The 19,432-nt window shown below is 39.8% G+C and overlaps 1 pseudogene; it reads right to left on the reverse strand.

Moving 5' to 3' along the window:
- Positions 1 to 8,048: 8,048 nt before the first annotated feature.
- Positions 8,049 to 12,965, reverse strand: LOC143643974 (thymidylate synthase pseudogene; annotated as a pseudogene).
- Positions 12,966 to 19,432: the final 6,467 nt, after the last annotated feature.

Below are 19,432 nucleotides of genomic sequence, written 5' to 3' on the forward strand. Positions count from 1 at the left end.
AGCCCACGCCCCTCGGCGATCTCACCGGAGCGGGTTCTCTCAGCCAGTCAGCCGTTCCAGGATGGGGTACACTGTCTTTTTGATCTCTGTCGTGGCTCCGGGAGCTGTTCTGTATCATTTCTACTCCCCTAGTAGCTGTTCTGGAGGAGGAACTAAGATCCGCGCATCTTGCTAAGCCGCCATCTTCTCCAGAAGTCTCGTCTATCTGTTCTTGACCTTCAGTTCAGCTTTTTCTGGACCTCTAGCTTAGCTTTTTTTATAGAGGATCATTTTTCAGTTCTTGTTTTCTTGTTTCTTGCCCTGCTTGTATGGTGCCTTTTCCCTCCCCACCCTTAGGAGGGTCTACCTAGTTATTATGGACTCCAGCCAAGGTTTCCCAGACTAATCTGGCCTCCTATCAGGGGGAAGGAGTCACCTGCGTCAGTTTTCCTTGAGGGTGAGACCCAGCAGGTTAAAAGACTTTTCTGTGAAGTCTCTGGGCTCTGTTTTTCTTATCCTGCCCAGTATGTGGCACTTGTCTGCCTGCGGGTCCCACCAGCAAAAGGTATTGCAGCACCTTTAACTTTGGCAGACTCTCCCTGCTGGGGGCATGATGGAGACAGAGGAGAGGTTGTAGGCTGGTTTTAATGGCTTCAAATTGCCAAGCCCTGGGGTCTGAATTCCTTGAGGGAGGGATTCCACCTGAGTTGGGCTTCACCCCTCCCCTGGAGGAGGCACAGGTGGGAGACAGCCTTGAAAGCAGTCCATTTCTGCCTATGCCTGGGGCAATTGCGGCCCGAGAAGTCCCACCGCTGAATCCAGAGGCAGCCAAGTCTCCATAGAAACAGCCACAAAAACCTCCATTTCCTCCCCTTTCCTTTTTCCATTAGCCCAGTGAGCGACCTCCGCCTTGACCAGCTTCACCTGAGCTGGGGTCTATTTTTAGTAGTCAGAATTTGTTAATTAATTCCACAATAGGCATTTAATTGTGCTCAGTGCCTTCTGCTGGTAAATTTCCTTTCCTTTCCCCTCTGGGAAGCAGCCTGTGGGGGAGGGGTGCCGGCCGCGCCACTTGGGGAACTCACGGTTCTGGGGAGGCTTGCAGCTGGTCCAGCTGGTCCAGACTGGTGTACGCTGTGTGTTTGGTCACTGACATGGCTCCGGGAGCTGTTCTTTACTGTTTCTGGTTATTTAGTTGTTGTTCTGGAGGATGAGCTAAAATGCGCACATTGCTAAGCCACCACCTTCTAATTTGTCTATTTTTTTCTCATGCTGCTTGTGCTTGTTGGCGTTGTATCTAAGAGTCCATCACCAGATCCAAGTTCCTGAAGGTTTACATCTATATGTTCTTTTAAGAGTTATATGGATTTATGCTCCATTTTGGCTTAATGCTTGCATATGGTGTGAGGTAAGGGCCTATGTTCATTCTTTTGCAGGTAGAAATCCAATTTTCTGAGTATGATTCATTGAAGAGAATATTCTTTCCCAATTGTATGGTCTTGGCACCCTTGTTGAAAATCGATTGGCCATAGATGTAGTGGTTTATTTCTGGATTCTCAGTTCTATTCCATTGGTTTATATGTCTATTATGAAGCCAGTACCTCACTCTTTTGATTCCTTCAGCTTTGTAGTAAGTTTTTTTTCAATCTGTTGGATTTTTTTATTATGAAAAATAACATATATGCAAAAAGGCACTACGTTTCAAGACACACCACAGCAATTAGTTATAGAACAGATTTCAGAGTTTGATATGGTTTATAGTTCCACAATTTTAGATTTTTCCTTCTAGCTGCTCCAGGACACAGGAGACGAAAATAAATATCAATATAATGATTCAGCAGTAATACTCATTTGTTAAATTCTATCTTTTCTGTTATAACTCCACCTTCTTCTTTGATCTTTCTCCCAATCTTTAGGAGTATTTGTGTGCTTATCATTCTAACTTCTTCATGTTGGAAAGGGCTGTTGATAATATAGTGTAGGGGAGTGAACTAGTTGATAGTCTGGAGAGGCTGGCCCCTCTGGGTTTTAGGATTCATGTGGCCTTAAAACCCATCTGGAGGTTGTAGGATTCTGGAAAGTAATCATAGTTCATGGAACCTTTGTAGAATCTGAGCTAGAGCCCTAAGTGTTCTTTAGGGTTGGTAGGAATGGTCTTGGTCAAGGTTTGGCAAATAGCAATATCTTGCTGAAGCTTGCATAAGAGTAGCCTCCAGAATAACCTCTCAACTTTATTTGAACTCTCTCAGCCGCTGAGATCTCATTTTTACACGAAGAGTTGACCTTTTGGTCAGGAAGACATTGTTGATCCAGGGCCAGGCTCATCCCCAAGAGTCATATCCCACATTGCCAGAGATTTACCCTTGTATATCATGTCCCACATAGAGGGGAGGGCAATAATATTACTTGCAGTGGTGGGCTTAGAGAGAGAGAGAGAGGCTGCATCTGAGCAACAAAAGAGGTCCTCTGGAAGTAACTCCTAAGCATAACTATAGGTAGGCTTAACTTCTCTGCTACCTAAATAAGCTTCACAGGAGCAAGCCTCAAGATCAAGGGCTTGACCTATTGACTTGGAAGTCCCTAATGCTTGAGACAGGATCAGGGGTTTCCCCAGCAGTAAAGTGTAATAGCTCAATATATTTTCTCCCATGCCTCAAGGGACTTTGCCAATACTTTTTGATTATCTGCTTAATATACTCTGGGATGTATCCAGGTATTACATTAAGCTATACAGGATTAAAGACCCTCATTCTTATTCTGGGCACCCTGTGTTTTGATTGTTTAAATTATCTATCCAGACAGGTTGAGTTAGAGTATGTGCAACAGAAAATTTAGGTTTTAGACAAAGTAAACCTCTCTTCCTTTAGTCTCATGGAGTAGGTGAAGTTTTACAATATAGACAATGTCCTTCTTACCCCTGTAGTCTAATTTAGCTCAGTCTTGACCCTTGCCTTTGTTTTTAATCTCTAATTGAAGCCTGATCTCTTTTTCAATTTCCTAACAGTTGTTGTATGTGTTAATACTGACTTTCAGATCTGCAGAACTCCTGCTCTGAGCCCTCAGTACAACTCAGATACCCAAAGTTCCAGGGAAATACCAAGTTATACATATACAGCACAACTTCTCAAAATCTAGAAATAACAATTACAGCTCTGGACTAAATATGGCAGCTATAAGAGCTTACAATCTAAGCCCCAATTTTCATATAAGTACATTCTAAATGAGACCATACAATATTTGCTCTTTTGTTTCTGGCTTATTTTGCATCACCTAATGTACCTCATGTTCATTCACATGGTTTCATTTCTCATGACTTCATCTCTTTCTGTAGCAGCACAATATTCAATTTTACATATGTACCATAGTTTATCAATCTACTTCTTAGTTAGTGAATCCTTCAGCCACCTCCATTCATTGGGTATCATGTATAGTGTTGAAAGTCAACAGTCTTTATCTCACATTATCTTCATTTAGTGGTATAATCAACAACTCTCTCAATTTTAGGCAATTTTAATTGATATCAAAAGAAGAGTAGCCAATAAACACATTGTGTTAGTCAGGGTTCTCTAGAGAAACAGAGTCAACAGGAAAGATCTGTAAATATGAGATTTACAAAGGTGTCTCACCCAACTGTGGGAATGGAAGAGTCCAAAATCATTAGGGCAGGCTGTGAAGCTGGCGACTCCAATGAAGGATCTGGATGAACTCCACAGAAGAGGCTCGCTGGCTGAAGAAAGCAGTGAAAGAATCTCTCTTCCCCCTTAAAAGCCTCCAACTGATTGGATTATCTCATTGTGGGAGACCTGCCTTAGCTGATCACAGATGTAGCCAGCTACATATGCAATCAACTGAGTGATGACTTAATACATCCTTCCAGTTTAACAACCAGCTGCAAAATATCCTTGCAGCACCAGTCAGGCCAGTGCTTGCCTGACCAGACAACTGGGCATAATTATTTTGCTAAGTTGACACCAGAACCTAACCATCACACATACCCTCATCAAATAGAAAATCCAAACTTCCCCTTAACTTCCATCATCCCCCCTGGTTATTTACCCATGGTATTGCTTTGGTACTATTGCTGTCTTCTTGTTAAACATAGCCCCTAGCATGCAATAGTAGTCTTCCCCCATACCCTGATATTATTTACTATTTGTACAAGACTCACACCTTTGAAGTAGTTCATGTAAAAGCTTCTTTATATTTATAGTGTTAATCGATGGGTTACATGGCTCTATACAAGCCTTTTCAATCATGCTCACCTTCAAATTGGTAGTATTACTTATAGATCCACTAATGAACTGCCTTCACTTCTATCCATTCCCTTACATTTAAGTTCAACCTCATTAGCTAACCGTTCACCCATCTCTAGTTTCCACCTATCTCCAGGTCCCCTATTTTCTGTATTATAAGCCTCTGAGTTCACCTTTATCACGATCATAAAGGCAAAATCATACAGCCTTTATGCTTTTGTGTCTGGCTTATTTCACTCAGCATTATGTCCTCAAGGTTCATTCATGCTGTCATAGGCTTCAGGACCTCATTTTATTTTATGGCTGCATAATATTCCATCATATGTATAAACCACATTTTGTTTATCTACTCCTCTGTTGATGGGCACTTGGATTGTTTCTATTTTTTGGCAACTGTGAATAATACTGCTATGAATGTCAGTGTGCAAATGTCTGTTTGTGTCACTACTTTAAACTTCTCTGGGTATATACCAAGTAGTGGTATTGCCAGGTCATGGGAAACTCGATATTTAGTTTTTTAAGGAATGGCCAAAATGTCTTCCATAGTGGCTGACCCATTATACATTCCCACCAGCAGTGGATAAGTGTCCCAATTTCCCCACATCCTCTCCAACATTTGTATTTCCCTGTTTGTTGAGTAGCAGCCAGTCTTATAGATATGAGGTGATATCTCATTTTAGTCTTGATCTACACTTCCCTTATAGATAATGAAAGTGAGCATCTCTTCATGTGCTTATTAGCCATCTTTATTTGCTCTTCAGAAAAGTCTATTCACATCTTTAGATTATTTTAAAATGAATTGTTTGTTTGTTTGTTGTTGAGTTGCATGACTTCTTTATGTATACAGGATATCAAACCTTTATCCAATGTGTGATTTCCAAATATTTTCTCCCATTGAGTTGGCTCCCTCTTTACCTTTTTGACAAGGTTTCTTGAGCTTTTGACTTTGAGGAGCTCCCATTTAGCTTTTTTTCTTTCATTGCTTGTGCTTTGGGTGTAAAGTTTAAGACGCTACCTTCTATTACTAGGTCTTGAAGTTGTTTCCTTATATTTTCTTCTAGGATTTTTATGGTACTGGCTCTTATATTTAGGTCTTTGATCCACTTTTTGAGTTAGCTTTTTTGTAGGGTATAAGGTAAGGATCCTCTTTCATTCTTTTGACTATTGATATTCAGTTTTCCCATGCCCATTTATAGAAACGACTATTTTGTCACAGTTCAGTGGATTGTCAAAGATCAGCTGATCATAAATTTGGTGGTCCATCTTCTGTACTCTTAATTGGTCAATACTTCTTTGTGCCAGTGCATTGCTGTTTTGACCACTGTGGCTTTATAATAAGCTTTAAAATCAGGAAGTGTTAATCCTCCCACATTGTTCTTCTTTTTAAGGATATTCTTAGCAATTCGAGTTCTCTTACCCTCTAAATGAATTTGATAGCTAGCTTTTCCAAGTCTGCAATGTAGATTGTTGCAGTTTTGATTGGTATTACATTGACTCTGTAGGTAAATTTAAATCGAAATGACATCTTAACTACATTTAACCTTCCTATCCATGAGCAAGGAATGGCTTTCCACCTATTTAGATCTTCTTTCATTTCTGTTAGCAATGTTTTATAGTTTTCTCTGCACAGGTCCATTACATTCCAGCTATGTTTATTCCTAGATACTTTATTCTTTTATTACTTTTCTTTCCTTTTTTTTTTGGCATGAGCAGGCTCTGGGAATGGAGCCCATGTCTCCAGCATGACATGAGAGAATTCTGCCACTTGAGCCACCATTGCCTACCTTTGGTTGCTATTTTGAATGGATTTTTTTTCCTTAATTGTCTCCTCTGTTAGGTCATCACTTCTGTATGGAAACATAACTGATTTTGCACATTAATCTTATAACCTGCAACTTTGCTTAATTTGTTTATTAGCTCAAGAAACTTTGCTGTAGCTTTCTCAGGGTTTTCCAAATATAGTATCATGTCATCTGCAAAAAATGAAAGTTTTGCTTTTTCCTTTCTGATTTGGATGCCTTTTATTTCTTTTTCCTGCCTGATTGCTCTAGCTAGAATTTCTAGAACAATATTGACTAATAGTGGTGACAGAGGACATCCTTGTCTCTTTCTCAATCTTAGGGGCAAGGTTTTCAACCTCTCATTACTGAGTACAATGCTGACTATAGGTTTGTAGTAAGTTTTGAAATTAGAAAGTGTGAGTGCTCTAGTTTTTTTCATCTTTTTCCAGACTGTTCTGGTTTTTTGGAACCTCTTGCAATTCCATACAAATTTGAGGACAAGCTTTTCCATTTCTGCCAAAAAAAGGCTGTTGGAATTTTGATAAAGATTGTGTTGAATCTGTAGATCACTTTAGGTATTATTGCCATATTAAAAATTTTAAGTCTTCCAAACCATGAACCTGGGATGTCTTTCCATTTATTTGAATCTTCCTTAATTTCTTTCAGCAATATTTTGCAGTTTTCAGTGTACAAACTTTTTACTTCCTTGCTTAAATTTACATCCAGATATTTTATCCTTTTAGATATTCATTGCTAGTGCATAAAAACATATTTGTTTCCCTTCTATTGGAAAAATAGTTTAATTCTATAATTAGCATGGAAATGAGGTTATAGCTGGTTTAAGAGGGTTTGGTCAAATCTAATTATTTTAAGCAAGAACTGGGATAATAAGACAATATAGAACAAAACATTTATGAGGGCAGAATATGACTTTATTATAGCAATCTATCAAATAACTGTAAGTATTCATAAACTCACTATCTATTATGGTGTTATTCCGTTTCCTAAATTTTAAGGGAATAGTTTATATAATTCTTAAAATTCACTGACCTTCTTTATAAAGATATGAGTTTGCAATGTGTGAGCACTTTTTTGTTGAGTATGTAAATTTTCACTCTCTGGACCTTATTCATAATCTTAGCCTTTTCATACATCCTCAATGAGTTAACTAAGTTCAAAGCCTCTTGTTACTAAAACAATCTGCAGTTTTATTTGCTCACAATGACATCCTTAAAAGGAAGGCATTTTAAAGTGAATAATAACTAATAGGTAACCACTAGGTTTTTTACCTAATTCCTTTTTCCTTTATAGTAAAAAAAAATTCACTTGCCATCCAACACTGTTCTAGTTTGCTAGCTGCCGGAATGCGATATACCAGAAACGGAATGGCTTTTAACAAGGGGAATTTAATGAGTTGCTAGTTTACAGTTCTAAGGCTGAGAAAATGTCCCAATTAAAACAAGTCTAAAGAAATGTCCAATCAAAGGCATCTAGGGAAAGATACCTTGGTTCAAGAAGGCCGATGAAGTTCAGGGTTTCTCTCTCAAGTGAGAAGGCACATGGTGAACACAGTCAGGGCTTCTCTCTCTCAGCTGGAAGGGCACATGGTGAACACGGTGTCATCTGCTAGCTTTCTCTCCTGGCTTCCTATTTCATGAAGCTCCCCAGGAGGTGTCTTCCTTCTTCATCTCCAAAGGTCACTGGCTGGTGGACTCTCTGCTTTGTAGTGTTGCTCTCTCTGAATATCTCATTCTCCAAAATGTTTCCTCTTTTATAGGACTTCAGAAACTAATCAAGACCCACTCAAATGGGTGGAAACATGTCATCCCCTAATCCAGTTTAACAACCTTTCTTAGCTAAATCACATCAACCAGGGAGATGATCTCATCACAGTTTCAAATATACAGTATTGAATAGAGATTATTCTACCTTTAAGAAATGGGATTTATATTAAAACATGGCTTTTCTTAGGGGGCATACTTCCTTTCAAACCAGCACAAACACCTAGACTGACAACCCCCTTGAAACAATTCCATTAAAAGCATGTTAGGCAGTCAGTTAAATGAGGCTTACAAGCCTCAATCTGAAAGTTTTCAGCTTTGAAGTAATCAACTGCCCCAACTTTTCAAAGAATTTTGAGTTTGGGGAACGGTCTTGGTTCTCGCTTAAGCTGAATTTTCAGTGCTTGATGTGATTCAAGTAAAATGTGCATCTCCTGTAGTATGTACAGAGTCACCTGGCTTTGGGCCTGTGATGTGTGCAACCAGGTAGGTGAGCAGGGCATGGCTGGTGATGTAGAAGGACTCTCTGAGGCCCATGTCTCCTAACTGCTGGTACAGCTGGCATGAGAGCTCACCATTGGCCACGTAGGATGGGCACAGGACTTGGTATAGCCTCAGCGCCATGAGAGGAAGATCTTTTGGATTCCAAGCATACATGATGACTCTTCTGTGGTTGGGGTTGTTTTAGATTGTGTTAATCACCTTCTGCAGCTGGTCAACTCCTTGGCCTGAATAATCTGAATTCATATCTTTGCATTATGCCCCCAAATGCCTCCACTGAAAGCCATAAACTGGGCCCAAGTCTCCTCTGATGGAGAATTCCACGTCGTACAGAAAGTCATGGGGTCCATTGGTACCCCAGATTTTCACTCACTTGGATAAGAGTTCTTTAGCATTTGTGGATCCCTTGATAAACCACAGAAGCTCCTCCAAACCACCCTTCCAGAATACACATTTGGTGGTTAGCAGAGGAAATTCGTCTCTCAGGCTGAATCGCACCTCCAGGCAGAACTCGGACTGGGTGCGGAAGTGTTTCGCCCTCCTGGAGCCGCAGCGAAGCCTGTGCTCGCTGTGCCCTAGGTCCTGCAGTTCCTCTAAGGGCTGGGTTCCTGCACAGCAGGCGCTCCCAGTCCACCCCGGAGTCTGCAGGCAGCTGGGAGACTGCGGCCAGCATGGCTGCAGGCAGAAGCCGGGCAGGAGTGGCACAAATGGTTTTTGAGTGTTGATCTTGTGTCCTGCCATTTTGTTGAATTTTCTTATTAGTTTTAGTAGTTTTCCTATAAATTCTTTGGGATTTTCTCTAGATAGGATCATGTCATGTGCAGATACAGATAGTTTCGCTGATTCCTTTCTAATGTGGATGCCTTTTATTTCCTTTTCTTGTCTAATTGCTCTGGCTAGAATAACCAGACAATGTTGAATTGCAATAGTAAAATCACCTTTTCTTATTCCTGATCTTGGATAGAGAGGTTTCAGTCTTTCATCATTGAGTATGATGTTAACTGTGGGTTTTTCATAAATGGCCTTTACTATATTGAGGACATTTCCTTCTATTCCTAGTTTTCTGAATGCTTTTATCATGAATGGATGTTAGATTTTGTCAAATGTCTTTTCTGCATTGATTGAAGTGATCATGTGGAGTTTATCTTTTGTTCTATTAATGTGGTTTATTACTTGGATTGATTTTCACATGTTGAGCCATCCATTTCATCCTATCCCTGAGATAGAACTATTTTGTCATGCTGTATAATATGCTGTTGGATTTGGTTTGCTAATATTTTGTTGAGGATTTTTGCATCTATTCATAAGAGATATTGGCCTGTAATTTCCTTCCTTGTGATTTGTTTATACAGCTTTTGTATCATGGTAATACTAGTTTCATAGAAATGAGTTAAGGAGTATTCCCTCCTCTTCAATTTTTGGGAAGAATTTAAGAAGTATTGGTGTTAATTCCTCTTTAAATTTCTGGTAGAATTTATCAAAGAGGTCACCTGTTCTTGGACTTCTCTTTTTTTTGGAGGTTTTGTTATTTTGCATCTTACATTTTTTTTTTAATTAGAAAAGTTGTAGGTTTACAGAAAAACCATGCAAAAAATACAGAGTTCCCATACACTCACCCTCTCCCCTCCCCATCCACCACAGTTTTCTCTATTACTTACACTTTGCATTAGTGTGGTACGTTTGCTACAAAGATGAAATAATATTATAATTATACTATTAACTACAGTCCATAGTTTACATTTGGGTTCATTATGTTATATAGTCCTAAGGTTGGTTTTTTTTTTTTAATTTTAATTCTAGTAACATATATACAACCAAAATTTCCCCTTTTAACTACATTCAAATATATAATTCAGTTGTGTTAATTAGTTTCACAGTGTTGTGCTACCATTACCACCATCCATTACCAAAATATTTTCATGACCTATTGGGAAGTTTTTGATTGTTGATCCAATCCCTTTACTTGTTATAGACCTGTTGAGAATCTCTATTTCTTTATGAGTCATTCTATGTAAATTGTATGTTTCCATGAATTTTTACATTTCATCTAGATGATCTAATTTGATGATGTGTAGTTGTTCATAGTATTCTCTTTTTTTTTTTTTTTTTTTTTTTTTTAAGAGAAGGAAAGACAGAGAGAAGGAAGGAAGGATGGAAGGAAGGAAGGGAGGAAGAAAGGGAAACATCTTTAAACATTTTCTTGTTTTATTGTATTTTGTTTGTTTGTTTGTTTTTTACATGGGCTGGGGCCGGGAATCGAACCGAGGTCCTCCGGCATGGCAGGCAAGCACCCTGCCCGCTGAGCCACCGCGGCCCGCCCCATAGTATTCTCTTATAACCCTTTTTGTAAGGGGTAATGTTCCTATTTTAATTTTTGATTTTAGTATTTGTATGATCTTTCTTTTTCTGTCAGTCAAGCTAAATGTTTGTCAATTTTGTTGATCTTTTCAAAGAACCGACTGTGGTGACCTGGAGTGATGTACCCCAGAAAAAACATGTTCTTAAACTTAATCCACTCCTGTGGGTGTGAAATTTTATAAGTAGTACTTTTTGATGAGGTTGCTTCAGTTAAGATGTGACAGCTGAATTAGGCTGGGTCTTATTCCTGTTTACGGAAGGCCTTATAGGAAGGGTCACAGAGAGAGAAAGCCAGAGGAAACAGTCAAGTTAAATGTCAACAGAACTCTGAAAGGAAGGGAGAAGCCAGGAGAAGCCATCATGTGAAAGGCATGTGACAGAAATGCCAGGAGCCAATGTCACCAGCAGCCAGCCACAGGACATTACAGTCTTCTAGGAGAAAGCATCTCCTGGATAACACCTTGATTTCAGACTTTACCTAGCTTCAAAACTGTGAGCCAATAAATTTCTACTATTTAAGCCAACCCATTGCATGGTATTTGTTTTGGCAGCCAGGAAAACTAAAACACCAACTTTTGGTTTCACTGTTCTCTCTATTGTGTTTTTATTCTTTATTTCATTATCTCTGCTTTCATCTTTATTATTTCCTTCCTTCTGCTAGCTCTGAATTTAGTTTGCTCTTCTTTTTCTAATTCTTTAAGGTGTGGAGTTTAGTTCATTGATTTGAGACAAGTAGTGGTTTTTAAAAGGTTGGTTGCAATGTGGAATCCTAAATCACGTTAATGAATTTTTCATACTTTGCTGTATAAAAATGCATTGGTTTATCTTGCACTTGAATGAATCTTTTGCCATGCATGATTTGCACCATGTGGTTGGTTATTTGGAAAATATTGGTTCAGTGAGTTATGTAGAACTTCCAAATATTCACACATTTCATTATATAATATTTAAAAATCACATTTGTCTACATCACCACTTATGTAAATAAGAAGACTTTCATTGTTGGGAACTTCTAAAGTTTATGGTAGCAAGTAGAAGCTTTCCAAATAGATAATTTTTGCTTGAAAGATACAATTTTTTTCACTGATAACAAATATCATCACTTGTTTTCCTTGAAGTGACAGTCTCATTTTTTATTATTGCCAAATTTTCTCTAAATATCCATGTCTGAAGCAAAATCACTGCCCTCCCCCTCTCTACGTGGGTCATGACTCCCATGGGTGTAACCCTTCCTGGCAACGTGGGACAGAAATCTTAGAATCAGCTGGGACTCAGCATCAAGGGACTGAGGAAACCTTCTTGACCAAAAGGGGAAAGAGAGAAATGAGAGTGTCAATGGCTGAGAAATGTCAAACAGAGTCGAGAAGTTATCCTAGAGGTTATTCTTACTCATTATATAGATATCATCTTTTTAGTTAAGGTGTAATGGAGAGGTTAGAAAGAAGTGCCTGAAAATGTAAAACTGTGTTCTAGTAGCCGCGTTTCTTAAACGTGATTGATTGTATAATAATACAACTTTCGCAATGAGACTGCATGATTGTGAAAACCTTGTGTCTGATGCTCCTTGTATCTACTTTATGGACAAATGAGTAAAACATATGGATTAAAAATAAATAAATAATAGGAGGAACCAATGTTAAAATGAATTTGGCAGATTGAAATGCTAGTGATCAATGAAAGGGAGGGGTAAGGGGCATGGTAGGTAGGAATTTTTTTCTTTTTTCTTTTTATTTCTTTTTCTGAATTGATGCAAATATTCTAAGAAATAATCATCATGATGAATATACAACTATGTGATGATATTGCAAGTTATTGATTATATACCAAGAATGGAATGATCATATGGTAAGAATGTTCATGTCTGTATGTTGTTATGTTTTAAAAATAAATAAATAAATAAATAAATAAATAAATATGCATGTCTGAATAATGATAGTTCATCAGTCATTCTATTAAGTAAAAATAGTGTTTCATGAAAAAAACTACTAGTTAAGCTTGAATTCAAATATTCCCCAAATTGTTTATTCTCCTGACAGCCATTGTAGTTCAGTATGTAGCCAAGTCCTTTATGTGTAGGATGTAACACAGAATATTAGAAAGATGTGTACTCAAAGATCGAGATTATTAAATCTCGATTAATCTATTAAGATTAATTTGTTTAACGATTTCATCAAGGATGTTCTTAAGTGAAGGCAGCATTTCTTTTTCTTTTTTAACTGAGTGCACGGTGGGGAGGAATATAATGGCTATTAGTAAAATTGGGGTGTTAGTGCCTTGATTTGTGCTAAGGCACCGACAATTTTACCCGCCATTGCTTTTGACCAGCAGTGCCAATGTCGGTACAGTGACAAAAGCAAATAACATCTTAATATTATTTTGAAAATGGTTTTGACCTTGCAGATCCCCCTAAGATTCTTGGAGTCACAAATCCCTCAGTGGCCTCTACAGCCCTCACTTTGAGAACCACTGATAGAGATTACTGAGTGTTCAAAATATATAAACATTCAAGGTTTTTACTCAAAAGTTACATTGTTAGAAAAGAATCTGACAATGTTGGCATGTGCCACATGTGATGCAGAGAAATAAAAGAGTATCCTCCCTATGAACCACGTTCGGTCATCATGTCTACTTTCCATGTTGCACAGTTAGGCTTTTGCTGTGCATCAATAGATACTAAAATCATTGCCCCCTCTAACTCCTTTCTCAAACCCTAGTATTTTCCCAGGCTAGGCTGAGAAATAGGCTCAACTCATTTCAGACTTAGCAGAAATGGACTAGAGCTGGCTTAAGAAAAACATGTGGAAACTGTTTTAAGGTATCATAAAATGCTTAAAAGTAAATATTTCTCTTTTATATGTGTATTAAATTTAATAAATGTTTTATTTGTTTTAATTTGTAGGATACTGGTGTGTTTTAAAATGATGTTTGCAATGTTATTCCATCCAGCATAATTCTGGGAAAGAGTTTCAGAAATAGAGTTCCTGGACGTTACCCCACAGAAACGCCCTGCCTCCAATTTGCTTGCCTTGGACCTCTGTTTTCTCCACTGCAAAACAAACTCTAGGTAATGACAATTACAAATATTTGCCCTTATTGGAGAAGTAAGGAGAGCAGACTTTTGTCTACTCCCAGGGGGTTGTCTTGGCTGATCCTGTTTGAATTTATAGGGGATGGGTTTAGGGTACCAGGGGTGGCTGGGAGGGACAAGAAACAACATCAGAACAATACGTTCCCCTCTTTTCGAGGGCCCTAGATATGTTCTCACCAGGGAGTCTCGCATCAGAAAGCAAAGCTAACTGCTACCATAAGGGAAATGTTGCCATTTAATGGAAATCTCACAGGATTTCTATTTTGAGGGGCCATCACAGCAAATCTGGAGTGCTGCATTGGATTCTATACTTGCTCTGTGTGTAACTATTGTCTGATCACATCACAGCTTGGGGGAGGGGGCCTCACTTTTTTGTTTTTAAGTGTAAATGGCTGGGCTAGAGGACCCCTAACATTCCTTCCAGATTTACACCCGGTAATTCTAGGGATCCTGTTGCCATTGCCGCTGGCCTACCCAATGCTGCAGAAATACTCATTGTCATCTTCAGGGGGCCGGACAGGCCTCCCCACCTCCTTGAAAAGTTGAAAGAGCCAATTCTTGAGTCTTTCCCAACGTTTCTGGGAAGTTCTGAGTTCCTGGTGGGGGGGGGGTAGAATTTAGTGTGCTGAGGAGGAATCTGGGGCTGAGCTAGTGAGGGGATAAGGAAAAGTGATGGCAGCAAATATTTCATAGGGAAAAGACTAGAAGAGTGAAATGAAGAAAAGTAGGACTTTAGAAAAAAAATGAGCCTGGAACTAACTAAAGGCTCACACTGGAGAGTTTTGGGAAGGTAACAGAGTGGTAGAAATTCATAGCTGTTCTGAATATGAGTTTAATTTTTCAGCCTGCAAATATTTCCTGATTGGGAGTGTGCTGGGCATTGGCAAAGCAGTGGGGAACAACCAAGATATAGTGAGTCAGAGCTCTCCATCATGTGGGAAGACAGGCATTGGGCAGCTAATTGGCATAACGTGTTATGAGGGTAAGATGGAAGAAGTTCAGACAGATGATAATATATAAGAGGGGACATACCCTAGTCTAGGGGTCAGAGATGCTTTCCCAAAGGCAACAGGCTAGGAGCATATTTGATTCAGTAAGTGGGGAGGTCCCCTGAAAGCAGAGGGAAGGTAAAGAAAGAATGAAGGGAAGGAGATGAAAGATGGGGGAAGTTCGCTGTGAAGGAAATAGTTTATTTTTTGTTTGTTGTTTATTTTTGTTTTTAAATATTTTTATTGAGAAATCTTCACACACATACAGTCTATGCATAGTATACAGTAATCAATGGCTCACAGTATCATCAAATAGTTGTATATTCATCACCATGATTATTTTTAGAACATTTGCATCACTCCAGAAAAAGAAAGAAAAAGAAAAACTCATACATCCCATATCCCTTACCCCTCCCTCTCATTGACCACTAGTATTTCCATCTACGCATTTTTTCTTTATCCTTTATCTCCCCTATTATTTATTTAATTTTTATCCTTATGTTTTTACTCATCTGTCCATAACCTGAATAAAAGGAGCGCCAGCCACAAGGTTTTTGCAATCACGCAATCACATTGTAAAAGCTCTATCACTATACCATCATCTTCAAGAATCAAGGCTCCTGGAACACATTTCATCAGTTTCAGAGACTTCCCTCCTGCCACTCCAATACACCATTGTATTGGTGTATACATCAGCTTCAGTGGAGAACGAGATGAAGCTCAGTTGGACAGTAACCGGAGATTTGGATTAATGTGATGGTGGCCATTACTAGGAAATTTTTGCAAAAGGCTCTTGACTCGATTTAAGAAACACTTTCTCCTTAAAAATAAACTAAAAAGGGATATCTATATAATGCATAAGAATAACCTCCAGGACAACCTCTCAATTCTGTTTGAAATCTCTCAGCCACTGACACTTCATTGTGTCTCATTTTTCTCTTCCCCCTTTTGGTCAAGAAGGTTTTCTCAGTCCCATGAAGCCAGGTCCTGGCTCATCCCTGAGAGTCCTGTCCCATGTTGCCAGGGAGATTTACACCCCTGGGAGTCATGTCCCATGTAAGGGAGAAGGGCAGTGAGTTCACCTGCTGAGTTGGCTTAGAGAAAGAGGAAACAGCTCATTGAAAGACCTGGCGGGGATGAGAACATGGGTTTTGGAAGAACGAGAAGAAGTTGAGTTTGAATCTTTTGTTGCACAAGGGGAAGCATAGTAGCTGGGTGGGGCCAGATTATAAAGGGTCATTTAAGTCTTGAACCACTGGAGAGTTTTAGGTAAAGGACTTGAGGGAGACATGTCTGGCCATAGTGGTGAATGGATTGTGAGGGAGCAAGACTTCAGGGAGGTACCCCAGTCAGGGTGGTTGTGCTCATCCAGGGGAGAGATGATGTGACCTGCCCTGGGGTAGTCTGGAAAAAAGTGAAGGAATTGGAGATATTTAAGAAGGTAGTTAGGGTTTTAGCAGAAGAGATTAGATGGTGTTTTTTTGTTTGTTTGTTTTTCCTTTCTTCCCAACCCTATGGCTTCATTGACAAACACAAGCAAAATTATTAACATTCTGCTTGTCCCAACAATGCAGACCAAGTGGCTTTCCATATCCAGTCTCCACTACCTCCAGTCGCTGCCTCTGGGTGGACAAATGACCAACTGTAGACACCTGTCACCCCAACCTTCACTGCTAAGATACTCTGATCTTAATTCAGTTTCCGTGGAGAACGAGATGAAGCTCAGTTGGACAGTAACCAGAGACTTGGATTGATGTGATGGTGGCTATTACCAGGAAATTTTTGCAAAAGGCTCTATTTAAGAAACACTTTCTCCTTCTGTGATCTGTCACACTTTGGCAGTCCAGCTGTTTCTACCAGACATAGTGGCAGAGCAAGCAAGCCACTAGGAGTCTTTAAGTGGGAGAGGAAGTATGTGCTGCTTTTCCGTTAGGAGATATTGGCCTCACTGCTTCCAGCCCAGAAACATGGAGCAGCCCCAGAAGTGGAGGCACCCAGAGGACCAGAGACCAGGAGGTCAGAGGTCAGTAGTTAAGATTCTGACATTGTGTCATGCATTTTCCATAAGGTGAAGAATATGCTGCTGGTTGTGTGCTGGGAATGTAAGGTGAGCCAGAATGTGCTCAGAATGTCCAGAGCCCATGCCAGTTCAAGCTTGAGTTGTGGAGTTGTGGTTGTAGGACCCTCAGGGGAGTGAGAGTGCACATCCTGGACTTCTAGAACCACCGAGACCTTGGCATAGCTTTTCAAGTTCGATGTGACTGGTTATTCTTTTCTCCTCTGGCAAACTCACAAAGTCAGCACTGCTCACTCAGGCTGTACACAGAGTGTGCTAGTAGGCCACTATCAAGACCACTCCCCTCCCTTTTCCTCCTTACCAAAAGGTCCCACTGCAAAAAAGTGTAATGAAGCAGATGGAAATACAAGTGCTGCTCTCGTTGGGTGTTATTTCACCCTCAGCATTCTACAGTATGTATGCTATATACTCCTGCAGAACTTGTCACAATAATCTCATTCATTGAGTCATTCAAAAAGTTATTATATACCTGATATGTGCCAGGTACTTCTTTAGGTTCATGAAACACTTCTGTCAATAAGACAAAAGTCCCTTCCTTTGTTGGATAGTGGGAAATAATAAGTAATAATATACCCAATATTTTGACACTTGGAGGGCTCAATCTCCAATTCAGCTCATTTAGAATGTATAATTCTCTCTTGACATCAGGTATGGCCAGGGGTCCTGGGGAACCTGATGTCTTGGAGAATCTGACTTCTTGGGACAGACATCCCATTGTGGCTATTGAGTCAAGAAAGTCCGTTCTGTTCATGACCTGGCTAGGAAGGGAGCAGAGACGATGAATAAATAAAGTATTTTATGCAGTATGTGTGAAGTTGAGTGATATGGTAAAAGAGGAAAACCAAGGCAGTTAAATACATGCTAGATATAAATCCTGTTGCCAATTGTCAATTAAATTTTATCTTGAGGCCCTTCAAACTTGGTCCAGATGAATGTGGATCCACATCAGGACCTTAGGGTAGTCACCACAGAGCTGAGAAATGCTACTTCTCGGTGAGGGAGGCATTGGCTGAAGCAAAGGCTTGATTGTTATTGTATTAATTTTCCTCACTAAGTAAGAGCTTGGTCTCCAGTTGTTGCTCAGTATATCCAGAAAGACACACCTTTCTCTCTTGACATTGGGCATGGCAAGGGAGCTGGTACTTGCCAGAAAAACTCACCTCCTGGGGTGGAAATCTTGATGGGACCATTGAATCAGCAAGGTCAGTTCTGTTCCTTACCTTCAAAGACAGAGAGCAGAGTAATGGAGAGTCCCATGGGGCTGGGAATCCCACAGAAAAGAGGCTTCAGAGGTAATCAGAGGCACCCTCTCCCAGAGCACTCTAAAATTCAGATTTTTGGAGGGCCTTAAAGCATTCTTGCAGAATCTAGCTCCAAGTTCTTCATAGAATGGGATGGATATTTCTGCCCAGCTTTTTATTGGTGTATTTTGGTCTTAAATTATTTTCTAAAGCTGCACACTATCCCTCTGAGCCTTTCTCTCCTGCAGTAGCTGCATTCTTCACCCCACCCTCTTAAGTTTCTGCATTTCTGGTCTAATTTCATTCCCAACTCCTACTTGAATGCCTCTGAAGTTTATGATCTTTGAATCCACTATCCAGCATGATGGATGATGATGATGTGTGAGGCATTGTTAGATCTCCTTATGGAGAATTCCAATATACAGAGCCTTTCTCTCACCCAGGTTGTTGCAAATGCCTTTTAAATTGGTCTCTTACCCTTCCAACACCCACAGGCACAAAGCTTGCCTTCTCTAGTCCATCCATCACGAGGTGACTTTTCCAGCTCTCAATTCAATCACATCACTCACCTCCTTTATGTTCTTTGATGGATTCCTCTCACCCACTCACAAGCCCATAGCTCTTTAGCTTACGTATGAGATGCATCCCAGTTTTCCCCAGTCCTGCTCCCATCAGCTCCCACAACACTCATTACTCACTAACAAAGTCCCATGATGGTGTTTCAGCCTCTATACATTTGCCCATCTAGTACTATTGGATCATAAACCCATCTTCTCCTTGAGTTCCTCATGGACTTGCTCAGTCATCAAGAGGCTTTCTCAGACATCCCTGCCTCTGGAATGCCTGCCCTAACTCATGCCAGATAATTCCTCATCCTTTTTTCACAGCACCTTTCATCCAGCCCCCACCTCACCTGGCACTGTTTGCTCTCAGGTAGCTCTCTTGTGAGATTATGTTTTCCTTAAGGCCATAGACTGGGGCTTATTCATCTGTATAACCCCAGGCCTAACAAAGTTCTCTTTGCCTACAGTGTGAAATGAGTGAAAACTCTTTGGAGGAATGAATGAATAAGTGAAGGAGTTCATAAAGGAGGAATCTCAACCCCTCCTTTGCTCCAAAAAAGATGTACCTTATCTAAAAACTAAGGTCCTCTATTTAAAAAAAGCAAACAAACCATGCACTCTTTTGAGAAACATCAGTCAGTTCCCTTTCTTTAATATTATTTGAAATTTCAAGACAAGTCAAATATTATTAAGTCAAATCAAAATGATAGAAGTTTGAGTATACTTATTTGACCTATGCATGCTCTACTTCGTAGGGACTACAGCCCTCCCTTCTCCTTTGGGAATACTTTTCTTGCTTAAATTCCTGCTGCTGTGGCTCT

The sequence above is a fragment of the Tamandua tetradactyla genome, chromosome 8, assembly GCF_023851605.1.
Source record: "Tamandua tetradactyla isolate mTamTet1 chromosome 8, mTamTet1.pri, whole genome shotgun sequence".
NCBI classification, from domain to species: domain Eukaryota; kingdom Metazoa; phylum Chordata; class Mammalia; order Pilosa; family Myrmecophagidae; genus Tamandua; species Tamandua tetradactyla.